General features: G+C 42.1%; 1 protein-coding gene and 1 non-coding gene across 3 annotated transcripts in view; one reads left to right on the top strand and one right to left on the bottom strand.

Annotated features, from left to right (window-relative positions):
- Positions 1 to 8,481: 8,481 nt before the first annotated feature.
- Positions 8,482 to 8,554, bottom strand: trnak-cuu (transfer RNA lysine (anticodon CUU)). The gene has a single exon. It is a non-coding gene; the product is annotated as a tRNA-Lys (tRNA).
- A 1,269-nt stretch (positions 8,555 to 9,823) lies between these two features.
- The window catches only part of htr2cl1 (5-hydroxytryptamine (serotonin) receptor 2C, G protein-coupled-like 1), a 222,828-nt gene continuing 219,932 nt past the window's right edge, over positions 9,824 to 12,719 (top strand). For both annotated transcript variants that reach the window (XM_006807044.2, XM_006807045.2), the window contains exon 1: positions 9,824 to 10,294. The gene's annotated coding sequence lies outside the window, so the exon portion shown is untranslated. The remainder of the gene's footprint in view (positions 10,295 to 12,719) is intronic.

The following is a 12,719-nucleotide window of genomic DNA, read 5'->3' on the forward strand; positions in this document are numbered from 1 at the left end:
TATTGAAATGACAATTATTTAGCAAGCTATGAGTGCGTAAGCTAGCTTTGGCAGCTTGCTAACACTCAGCTAGTATTAGCTTTCTAACAGCTAACTAGTGCTAAAATAAAATTCTTAACATTATGATAACTGTGCTATCCCTCATCATTCTGAAGCCCAGTAACTTTAAAGATTCCTAGTCCCGTGAAAAGAATACAATTTAAAAATTGACTCTGGCCTTGAAGTTGTCTGCCCCTAGCTAGATGTGGCCATTTCTCTTTTCCTAAAGACATCTGCTGTATACTTAGAGAAAGAAAAACAGTATAATGGAGTCAAATTAAGGCTTATTACAGGTCTCATGAACAAGTACTGTGGCTCATCCTCAGCCTTCAAGGTTAAGGTGAAACTGTTATTAAGGTTTGTGTAAGAAGTGGCATCAAGGCTGCAATTATTGCTTTCCTGAGAAACAGAAACCAAGGACTCAGTCAGAGAACATGAATAAAGTGATGGAAAAAGAATGTAAACAAATGAATGCCATTAAAAAACTAATATGTAAGTGAGAGACAAAATATGTGTCTTTCAAATCAGTCTGTAGAGCTGCTTACACTGTATGCACAGATAGATAATCATAAAAGCTTGAGCAAGTTAAAACTGAAGACTACACTGAATCTGTCATTCATCCTGAAGAAAAGAGGGGTGGGCTGACTTTTATAAGGCAAAGACAAGATGACTTGATTCTGCCAGGTTCTGAGAAAAGACCACATGGTGTTGTCGCAGTAGGTGGAGTAATATATGTGGTAGCAGGCTTTGTGTTTGAACCCTACAGGTTCAAAAATGACTCACACCAGGCTGTCAGACATAACTCCCTCTGTGTGTCTACCAACCTATGTCTGTAGCTGAACTTCTTTTTCCATCTACTCTGCCCCTATGTACTCCGCTCTGCCTATGGATAAGCTCCTAATAAGGTGTCGTAGAAGAAGAATCGGGTTGCCTACTGCAAGCTCTTCTTTTAAAATAAGAAATGATTTGAAAACCGTATATATTGTGATTCTCTGAAGGCTGCTTCTTGGATGAACTACATCAGCTTCGATTATTTAAATCAATAGAATGATGAATGAAAGGACAGAAAATCTCATAAGGTGTGTCTGCACAGTAACCAGAATCGCAGATGTAGAGTTGGAGACTTGCCTAAAGTTTGGAATTTATATCCATGTGTGGTTCTCGGTTAAGAGAAGCTTATTCCAAAAATGGATGCAGCTGTGGTTTCTCATGTGCTTTAGTGCCTTCCAGTGTTGTTCTCTCTAGTCCACTGTAGCGGCATGCTGGTATATTCACCAGAAAAGAAGAAAAGATATATTGTGAAAACCACGGGTTTTGACATGTGCTGGTGTTTAATGTTTCAAAACCTGATGATGTTACTTCTGAGTATTTTGGAAGTCCACTGATGAAAGCCATGACCCCTACAATACCCTTCCCACAATAAAAATCTGCTGAAGGCCAGGTCAATCACTTATAATATCTGCTTCCCCTCTGTGACTCTGTAATTCACTGTGTGGAAGACGAACATAGATGATATCCATAGCCAGGCTTTCGGCAGCAGCTTTGTGCTGAACCTGTGGATATAAGCAGCTACTCATCATTTAATCATCAAATTCTTTCTTTGCAGTGCTGAGCCATACAGTTCAAGTGTTTTTCAGCTTGCCTATATGTAAACTATTGCAATTATGAGCAGTGTTGGGGAGGTTACTTTTAAAATGTATTCCAGTACAGAATACAGAATACATGCCCCAAAATGTATTCTGTAACGTATTCCGTTACGTTACTCAATGAGAGTAACGTAACGGAATACTTTGGATTACTTAATATATTATCATGCTGTTTACAACTACATGAATGTACTATTGCTGTGATTTATTACTGTTACTGAAGGTCCGCGGCTCCGAACCGTAGTAAAGGGACCTCTGGCTAATACGTCAGGTTCGTGTCGGGCTCGTAGCCGAAAACTAGCTTTACTTTGTTGTCTGGGTCAACTTTGCTAGGGAGAGACAGAGAGAGGCGTTGAAAGGCTGCTCCAAAGGAACTTTGGAGGAAAACACGAACACGGTGTACTGTCGAGTCTTAATAGCTTACTTACAACTGGGCTCGTCAGGCACTCTTCTTGGCTGCAGTGGTTATTATTATATTTACATGCTTCCAGCTCCCGTCTTTGCTCGATGACAGCTCCTTTTTCTCCCTCCCTCACTCACAGGCACATAACGGGTATGGCAGTCCATTCTCCCTGCAGCACGGACTACACTGCCTATGATGCTACATTCTTTAGAGCTATACATGTAGCATTCTGCCTATTAGCTTAGCACAACAACAACAAAAAGGCGCTCTCTCACCCAGGAAACACGCAGAGAGAGAGAGCGTCACCCTGTAACCATGGCAATCGTAACGCTGCCGCCTGGAACAACAGAACGTAGCTGTCAAACAAAACCCAAACAGGCCTGACCCGCCACAGTGTAATCCATTTATTTCAACAAAGTAACTGTATTCTAAATACCACCTTTTTAAACGGTAACTGTAACGGAATACAGTTACTCATATTTTGTATTTTAAATACGTAACGGCGGTACATGTATTCCGTTACTCCCCAACACTGATTATGAGTCACAGAATTTTATTTTATTTTTTTTAGCAAATTTACGTTTATTTAACTTGAATTATAACTTTTCAAAATTCAAGTCTATAGAATTTGGAAAACATCCGGGACTCCCAATAAAAAGGTCAGAGTCGACTCTGACTGGAGCTGATGGTTTGATCCCCAACTTCTTCTGTCCATGTGTTTTACTGGCTTTAAGCAAGACTCTGAACTCCAAGTTCATGCATTACCAACAATACTTTACATGGCTCTCAAACATTCCAGCATCTTCCATGAGCACTTCCCTTTGCCTACATGGACCAGACATCAGCAATAAAACATGTGACACTGATTAAATCAGACAAAGAATGAAAAGGATGAGCTGGAATGGCGGTGGATCTGCAAAGCAGTTTGCAGATGCACGGCAAGCTGCAGCTAAACGTCCTGTAGATTTCCTAATTAGATGTGCAGAATGGTTTCACTTGAGCCATCAGCTAGACCGGTCTGCTGGAATTGTGGTTGAGCCAGACATTCTGGCCTCTTGCTGTGCGCCGCTCGATTTTCTGCTGTAGGAAGGCCAAGCAAAGGTAAACAAGCTCCACTACCAGTGGTGAGGGTGTTTGAATGTGTGGCTGGGTGAATGACATATACTTTATTAACTGCTCTCTCTCGATCTCTGTTTTAGTGCATTGCCTATACAGTTCCCATGCATTTGACACTTCCAAGCAGGCCTCATCATATGCCCATGTGATGTTATAAATCTTCCATGTTGATACTGTGTCTTTTCTAACTGTCATGATGGAGGTCCCAGCATAGATACAGGTTAGCAAATGTATCTTTATTATCCATTTACTACTTATTACCCTATTTTTGTATCTTTCATTGTCCATAAAATTGCTTCATCTTTTAAAAACAACCACACATCCCAAATTATTCCATATCAATCCAGGACTATATGGAGCTTTAGGAGCATTTAACCTTTGAATAATTTCATTACTCTGGCCTATAAGGGGAGCTTTAGCTATCACATAATCTAAATTACACTTCAGTGGTATTTTTCAGCCTCAGGTAGACGTAATTTTGGGGGAAGCTGTAAAATAGCGTAATTGGGTGCAAGAGAAGTGTTAAAGCTTCAGCAGCAGAAATACAGCTACCACTAGCAACCTCCTGTCATGTAAAAGCAGAAAGTCAAAACAGACATGGAGGGATAGGGCTGCCCAAGGTGCATTCAGGATTATGAAATGACTTCAAGCTTTAAAATGATAAGGAGACTTAAAATGGCAATACTTCTGTTGGAGGTAAATCTGATCAATCAGACATCCAACCGGTCATCACTGCAACATTAAAGTGATGATTTAAACATGGATATGATTCTGTTTCATATGTCTGAAAGTCAACATCCAACATTTTTAACCAAAGCAAAATGGGGAACCTGATGTTGAGGAGTAATAAAGTGCTTATTAGTATTTGAAATACTTGGAGTACACAGAAATAACTTATTTGGAGGACTCTGATACCACTCATTCTATTTGCATCAGTTGTGATGCCACAGAAATAAATATTTAATTCAATCTCATCCCAGCCTGGTGAAAATGAAACCAGCTACACCGCAGGCAACGTTATCAACAAACCTATTTATCCGAGGAAAGCTAAAGCAGTGCAGATTACAGTTTTAGATATGCAAACATTTCTTGAGGGCAGAACTGCTGTTAAGCCCGAAATGTTTTCTGGCTTACTTAAACCTTAATGTAAAAAGCGAGAGTAGTGCAAATTTTATGGTTTAGCAGTGTAAGCCTGACATAGAGCGATAAGGAAAATACAAGGACGGGGAAAATCTGTGAAGCTGAGCCATCTTGCTACAAACGCGAGCTCGATGGCCAGATATACTTTTGATGAAGTCCATACTCATGAATAGAAAACAATATTTTTTTACCAACTTGTGCTTGGAAAACATGTGTTCTGGCTGCGCTCACTGAGGTTAAATAAATAAAACTGCGACTTCTCAGCAAGCAGTGATTCGAAACTAAAACAGTGTTTATTTAACTGGAGTCAGTAAAATATATGAGCCAAGAAGTTCTGTTGGAGTTTTGATGCAGTTGTTCTGAGAAATTATTGAGAATTTCTGAGAAATTGAAAGTTGAGCCTCTTCTAGTTTTGTCTAATGTGATCCTGCAAACCATTGTGCTGATTAACTGACCTCTGAAATTGATGACAGACTTTATTATTTTATTAGTTCAAAATGAAGATGTTCAGTAGTCATATAAAATGAACCTTTGCTGGTCTTTAGTTCTTTTTTTTATAATTTCCTTTATGGTTTTGTTTATTGGTATAGTTTATAGTAGGAAAAATTGTAATATGAACCCATTACCTACTTTTTAAGATACATCTGTTCACCTGTTTGATAATGCAAATATCTAATCAGCCAGTCATATGAAAGCAAATCACTGTATTAATTCTGGTCAAGAAGGCCCGATGAAGTTCACACTGAGCATCAGAGTGATGAAGAAATGTGATTTAAGTGGCTTAATTGAATGTGGCATGAATGATGGTGCCAGGTGAGCTGCTCTGAGTTTTTCCCAAACTGCTGATCTGCTGGGATTTTCCAAAACAACTATTGTTTACAGGGAATGGTTTAAAAAAAAAAAGAAAATAACTCAAATTACCACTTAGCACAAAAGTAGGGTGAAAAGCATCTCTGAATGCATGACATGTCAAACCTTGACGCTGTCACTTCTGTCAGAAACTCGGGCTACAGTTCACAGGACCTCACCAAAATATAGTGTGATGACTCTTCATTTCTGCTGCAACATTTAGATGGCAGGGTCAAAATTTGGCATAGACAACATGAAAGCATGGAACCATTCTGCCTTGTCAACAGTTCAGGATGGTGGGGGTGTAACGGTGAAGCCACATTGAACCCCTTAGAACGAACTGAGCCTCATTTAAACAACACCACCTATTTGAGTATTGTTACTGATCATGTCCATCTCTTTATAAACGCAGTGTACCATCTTCTACTGGCTGATCCCAACAGAGTAACACACAGTGTCACAAAGCTCAAATCATCTCAAACTGGCCTCCACCGTCACCCTGTCCAATAGAGCACCTTTGTGATGAGCTGGAACAGGTGATTCTCATCATGGGCGTGAAGCTGACATATCTGCAGTAACTGTGTGATGCTGTCATGTCAATATGGACCAAAATCTGTTTCCAGCACCTTGTTGAATCTGTGCCATTAAGAATTAAAGCAACTGTGAAAGCAAAACGGCTCCAGCCTGATACTATTAGGGTGGAAGTGTCCAGTGAATGCATATGGCCTGATTCTCTTACTAGGTTGTGTCTAAAACTATTTATCCATGCACTTTTTTACTCTTTGTGTAAGGAGGTCTATGTACACAACTGTATATTGACATTTTATGCTGTTGCTAAGTGCCTGCCGGTCATAGGTGGTAGTTTGATTGTATCTATTATTGTAGATGTGCTTTACAATATAAAGCACATTTAGGCGACTGAAGTTGTGATTTGATACTGTATAAAAAAAACTGAAATAAATGAATTTTTAAAAAAATGTAAATTCTCAGGTAATTTTTCTCTATGATGGTTATTATGTCATTGGTGTCACACAGTGAAACATCACAGACCAGCCTTATCTAAATAACAAAAATACCAACATGCATTTTGGCATATATTATAAATGCATGTTGTACTGAGTGAACATCTATATCTACCAAATGAATAAACATAAATATGAAATACTTTGTGCCGCTATCCCCCACATCCATTTGTCTTCTTTTTCCTCCGGTGCAGGTCATGATGGTGCTGACCACTACATTAGTTGTCATGGAGGTTTTGTGGGCTTTGTGTGATCTGTATAGCATATAGATATAAACAACATGAGCTGAAGATGTGAAAAGAGGCAGGCAGCCCTTATCCTCTGACAAGAAACAAGTGTAGCATGATGCATAACACAGCATGGAGGAGGAATAAAGATCAAGCTGTCCTGCTGCTTCACTTCTTTACTGTAAGACATAGAAATATCTGCTCTGCATTATCTGACAAAGTATGCATGCAATTTTTGCTGAATTTATTACAGTGCTTTGTCATTCTGACATTAAATTAAAGTTTCTATGTTTAATAAATATTTAAGTTCATTGGTAAAGGTTAATTAATTTTAAAGCTATAGAGATGGGAGGTTAATTCCTGTTCTGATTTACAGTGCTACAGCTTATTGTGTGTTTCTGGGGCCTACATTTGTTTACACATTGACAAAATGAAAAAAATCCTTACGGAGAAATTTCCTGAGACATGTGAATCAATGCTTTGTATGTCGCAGACTGAACTACATTTAGTTTCAGCTCTGTCTGTAACACAGATTGAGCTGTAAAACTAACAATAATGGTAAAATTTGACAAACAGTTATGTAAATCTACAGGAAATTAATCTCAGTGTAATCTCCACTAAAGAAATGGGTAGCTGTAGTATAAGCCTGTGTGTATACGTGCACCTATGTTAGTATGCATCTGAAAATCTCTTATCTTTTTGAATAGTTTTCACTTTTCCATAATCTGTTTGTGAATCTGCACAACCACACAGGAGTTTTTAGTTATTTTGGCTGATTAGACCTACAGTCATGTTGTACAGAGATTAAATGCTGCAAGTCAGGTGGAGGAGTACAAGATTACAAGCAGTCAGGGGAGGCAAACACCATAATAGTAGCAGGCAAAGAAAATGCTGCAAGGCAGGTCTGATAACTGGTCAACTGAGAGAAGAGCCAAAGATCTTGGGCAGACAGCCCAAGGGCTGGTGAGCACATGCACAGATCCAGTGGATGGTTTTGTGGTTTGTGAGCAGGAGAAACAGATACTTCAGGTAGATGGCCTAAAGGCAGGGCAGCCGTTGAATGTGGAATACGTCTACTGGCCAGCGGGATGTAGTGAGGCTGGATCCTCTTTGGGGAAAGCTGGGTGAGCTGAATAGTTCAGTTAAGTGCAGGTTGTGGGGTGATCAAAATCCTGGAGACCAGAGCTTCAAGAAACCTGCCATGAACCAGAAGACAGAAGATCGCTGGCAGTCCGAGGATTGACCTACACAGCTGACTCTAAAGTGGCCGAGAGGCCAATCAGGTTATCAGACAATTCAAGGACAGTTCTACCTAAACTGCTCCTCTGTTGGCCAACTAAGTGTCAGGCAAAGCAATGCTAGAAGTTTAACTTGCTGCTAGCAATCATATTGACTAATAGCTGTAGTGGTGCTAGCTAACTGGCAGAACTGACCAGGTGGGAGGACTAGGCAAGTAGTAAAGGTGGTGGCTGAGGAAGTATAAGGATGAAATGCAAAACTTTTCAACAATCTCCTGTTTCCAAATGGATCTTTCCAATGTTGAACTTCAGAGTTCTCAGAAAAAGTGTCTAAACGTATCAAGTCCCTCCAGGAAATATCGAGAATATCAGAATATCGAGAAAGTTGCCAGATTAATTCATGTCAGTCTGTGCTATCAGAAGTTCCTCCTCAATGACTTTCTCAACCTGACTATACCCCCAGATGAAATCAGCAGCCCTCCACCCCGTCTGTGTACAGCTGTCCAGGAAACGGGTTTATCCTCCTGTCTAATGGTTTACCAGAGCTGAACTGAAAAAACAAAAACCCAAATGTATAAGCCAGATCTAAGTAATAAAATGAGTATTTGACTAGATTTAGCCTCTTCATGTTTGGGTGTTAGCAGCGTCACTCCATGTCCTCCTACCTCAAGTACACAACTACACTGGATGAAAGATGTTTTCAAGCATTTCAAGGCTGTCAGATGTGATGCTTAGAACAATCCAGGTAGAGGTCAAACAATCATGCTTTTACCTGACAAGAGTCCTGTCTTAAAGCAGCCACACCCAACGTGGGGCTTGAACCCACGACTCTGAGAGTAAGAGTCTCATGCTCTACCGACTGAGCGAGCTGGGCTTGAGCTGCTGCATTAGGAAATTTCATAAGATATGTTAAGCTGAACCATGAGAAGGGCTCTTCTCTCTGAAAGGACCATGACAGCAGAACTGGATCTGAACAGAAGAGATCAAACTGGAGATGATGTTTGGTCAGAATGCACCACCCAGCATATCATATCAGCTGCACTGGTCCGTCATGGTAAAGAGAGAGATCCAAGTGTAAAAGCAAAGCTCTCAAATCACCGGTCGATCTATGTACCCACCCTCACCTATGGTCATGAGCTGTGGGTAGTGACCGAAAGAATTAGATCGCAGACACAAGTGGTGGAAATTAACTTTCTTCGAACAGTGGCTGGCTTCTCCCTTAGAGATAGGGTGAGAAGTTCAGCCATCCTGGAGGGGCTCAGAGTAGAGCCACTGCTCCTCCACATCGAAAGGAGCCAGCTGAGGTGGTTTGGGCATCTGACAAGGATGCCTCCTGGGCAAGGTGTTCTGGGCATGTCCCACCGGGAGGAGGCCCCGGGGCAGATCCAGGACACGCTGAAGGGATTATATCTCTCGGCTGGTCTGGGAGCACCTTGGTCTTCCCCCAGATAAGCTGGAGGAGGTGGTTGGGGAGAGGGCTGGGCTTCTCTGCTTGGGCTGCTGCCCTCACGACCCGGCCCCAGATAAGTGAAAGAAGATGGATGGATGATGGATGATTGGTGTATGATCACTTTATACCAAGCATGTTTTCCTTACTGGTTAAATAACTGAATAAATAAACATTTTATTTTTATTTATATATTCAATTGCATTTTACTTAAAATCTTTGCTTCATGTTTATTGAGTTGAAGAATATTTTTTCTGCAAGAATCAATGCTTTACTTAATAGGCCGCCACCTCAAATGGTGACAAAACCTGGCTCACAAGGAAAGAAAAAAAATTTTCCAAGTAAAAATAGGATGAACTCAACCATATTCTATTTTTATATATAAGTAAATTGATTTGTCTCTCTGTGTAATCCACTGCATCATGTGCTAGCACAACTAAACAGCACAGATAAACATAGAAATATAAAACACTCGTTGTGCAGCTTCACAGAATTCACACACCGTGACAAGACTTCAAAATTAGCATGAACTCGTCTCTAGTGACGGTAGAGGTATGAAAATGTGCGGGACCAGTAATCAACTCGTGGTCGCTAAAGCGAATCCGAGTCTGCAGTGCTCTTTCCCTCTCTCTCTCTCTTTGTCCCTCCCTCCCTTCAGCTTCAGTCAGTTGCCAGTTTATTGCCGCCTCTCTCATCCTCCTCAACGCTTGGCTCTTCAGTGTTTAAACTTTCCTTGAAAGAGACTTACCTCCCAGCATCCCCCACTACAGTTATTAAACCCTGTCTTTGCCTTGAACTTGAGCCAGGATTGATTGTCACTTTCCCCTCGTGCGTGGCTGCAGGACGCGTCTCGGTGCGCGCACAATGGAAAGGAGAACGCGTCCGGTGCGTCCGCCCCGGTCCACCTCCTGTGCTGCTACTGCTGTTGCTTTTGTCTCCGGGACAAACTGACAAAACCCTGCCCAGGAGGCAGACGCACATCCCGGGCTGGAGGATTTGCGTGCCCCCACTCAGAAGATAAACCAGAAACGGAGACTGAGTCCCCGAGAGAGAGAGGACATGGACGTACTGTAGCCAGCAATAAGAATATAAGGAGGATGTTGCCCAGCTATAATTAGACATAGAGCTCAAACTGCAGGGAGGCAGAACAACAAACAGTCTTCACTGGTGAGTACACCTTTTTCTCTTATTTTTAATTACCTAAATGCGCTGAAGGAGATGTTCAAGCGCGCCCTTGCATCCTTGACACCAACAGCAGAGGTCATCTGCGCTGCTGGAGGTATTTGGAGAGGAATAGACGGAGAAAGTTGGAGGACGTAGTAAAGACGGCATGCTGAAGGCGTTATGAGTCAACTTTTCAAAGTCATTTTAATCTCAGTTAGAGTACCCGGCCCTCACGGAGGTCACAACCGCAGAGTAGCATCGTTGCTCGCACATAATAAAGAAAAAAAACGTGAACAAATGAGGAAACTTTGCAGATGAATGGAGCCGAGTTACTGCTGTGTTGACGCGTCGCATTGTTTTATGTGAAGAGAAAATAAAAACGTCACGGTTACAAAACGTAATCTAAACTGGACTATACTATTACTATTTCTGATATTTCCGAGTTAGTTACTGGAACATTATGTCAAGTTTTTATTTTATTTTATTTTTTGTCGTTGAAACAAAGTGGGATTCTGATTTGCTTTCCACGTTTTTTGTTTTGTTTTGTTTTTGTTTTCCTTCCTTTCCTTTGCATGGGGGCGGAAAGATGACATTCAAAAAGGGTGTGCTCAGGTCTGTCCTCGCGCGCCGCTGGCTCTCAGTCAGAGCGGGTGTGGCCGTCCGCGTGTACGTCCCTGCTCCGCTCAGCAGCAAATACCTGCACCAAACTGGGAATGAAATAATCCAGCACCCGTGCGCGCGCGCGCACACACATACACAACAGTGTGGCGCGTGCGCACGTGTTTATTCATTGAACGTCCGTTAATCCACCTGTCTCTAGGGAGGATTAGGGCGCTTTAGGGACATTTTGGGACCTGTTTTTCTTTTTTTCTTTTTTTACACTCGCCTTTCAACAACATAATTCCTTCAGCTCTACCCCCCCCCCCCCCCCCCCCCCCCTCCCTCCCTCTCTCTCCCAGAGAGAAGGAGCCACAAGTGTCGTTAAACACGCAGTATGAGGTGGAAGCGCCTGGCTGCTGCTGCTGATGTGGCTTGCGTGCAAATAATTTTGGGAGCCCAAAATGGGTTGGTGTTCCGCTGATGGGGTGTGAAACTCTGACATGTGTCAGCACAGAAGAATTGTGGCTATAAAATGAACTCATCAGGATACTGGTATTTAACAGGGCTCACGACAGAGACAGATATTTATTCAGTTTCAAAGTCATTTCTCATACCCTGAATGCTCAAGCACCTGCTGGCTCTGCTGGCATGAAAATGGAAGGCGATATTGGCAAAGGGTTGGTCCTCTCTCGGTCTGCATGTTTGTGTCTGTTTCTCTCTCTCCCTCTCTTCCTCTGCAGTGCCATAATTCCTAAGGCTTGCTTCATTTGGCTGCTTTAGTGTGGCTCTCCCAGTGTTAAAAGTGAGGGGTTGATTCCCACTGGTGATTAAATACTGCAGTTTCCATTTATCGACAAACATGCTCCGATGCTCAGTAATTGACTTTCAACACCCCCACCTGCCAAAAAACTATGTTTTCAAGTTTGTTTGTTTTTTAGGTAGGACTGCGTAGCACACGATTTCAGTCATTTTCTGCTTCTGCCGTGCCTGCCACCAGAAGTGGATATGCCATCTCTGTCTCTTTTCGTTTTTCACACTGAGCTTGTCGGAGTGGACGAGCGAGGAGACGGTGATTGACTAATGGTTAGAAATACAGTTGGACTCAAAATGGCTCATTAGCCGAGGGACTGGGCACGTCAGACCAGCCACAGGCATGGATCCATGAATATCGCTCTCTGTATCGCACACTCAGACTTACTTTGTTCTGCCTCAGGATATTCCCTTTTGAAAATGCCACACCTACCCCCCCCCCCCCCCCCCCCCACACACACACACACACACACCTTTCATTGGATTAATAAATTAAAAAAAAAATCTACAGGAAAAGACCTCCTCTGAATGACTGGGTGATAGAAAAGAGCAGTAACTGTAGAGGAGGAGATCAGAGTGCTGGAAAATAGATTTGGGAATGGAATGAAATGGAATTTGATTGTGTGGTGGACTCGTGTGTGTGTGTGTGTGTGTGTGGGGGGGGGGGGGGGGGGGGGGGGGGGTTTCATTTCTGCAGACATGTATGGACAAGCCACAGCAAATCATCCATTGTCTGTGTGCTGCATACAATTATCTTTCTGGCTGTGCGCAGCTCCCTGCAGGCTGTGTTTTCTGCTGTTGTATCCCTGAGGAGCACTTTGACTTTCGGACATTGACTTAGTATTGTTTTGTCAGGGTTAAGGTAAAAACCCTTTAAAATTAAATAGCTGAGCTTCTCAAAGCTTCAAAAATGCTTTTCACAGCATTCAGCAGCATTAAAATCCCTGTCGAGAGACAGGCGGCGTTAGGCCTTCTATCTCAAGCTGCCTTTGTTAACTTCTCGTGGCAATTTGTGATG

This window comes from Neolamprologus brichardi, chromosome 3 (genome assembly GCF_056152115.1).
Source record: "Neolamprologus brichardi isolate AB-2024 chromosome 3, ASM5615211v1, whole genome shotgun sequence".
NCBI classification, from domain to species: Eukaryota; Metazoa; Chordata; class Actinopteri; order Cichliformes; family Cichlidae; genus Neolamprologus; species Neolamprologus brichardi.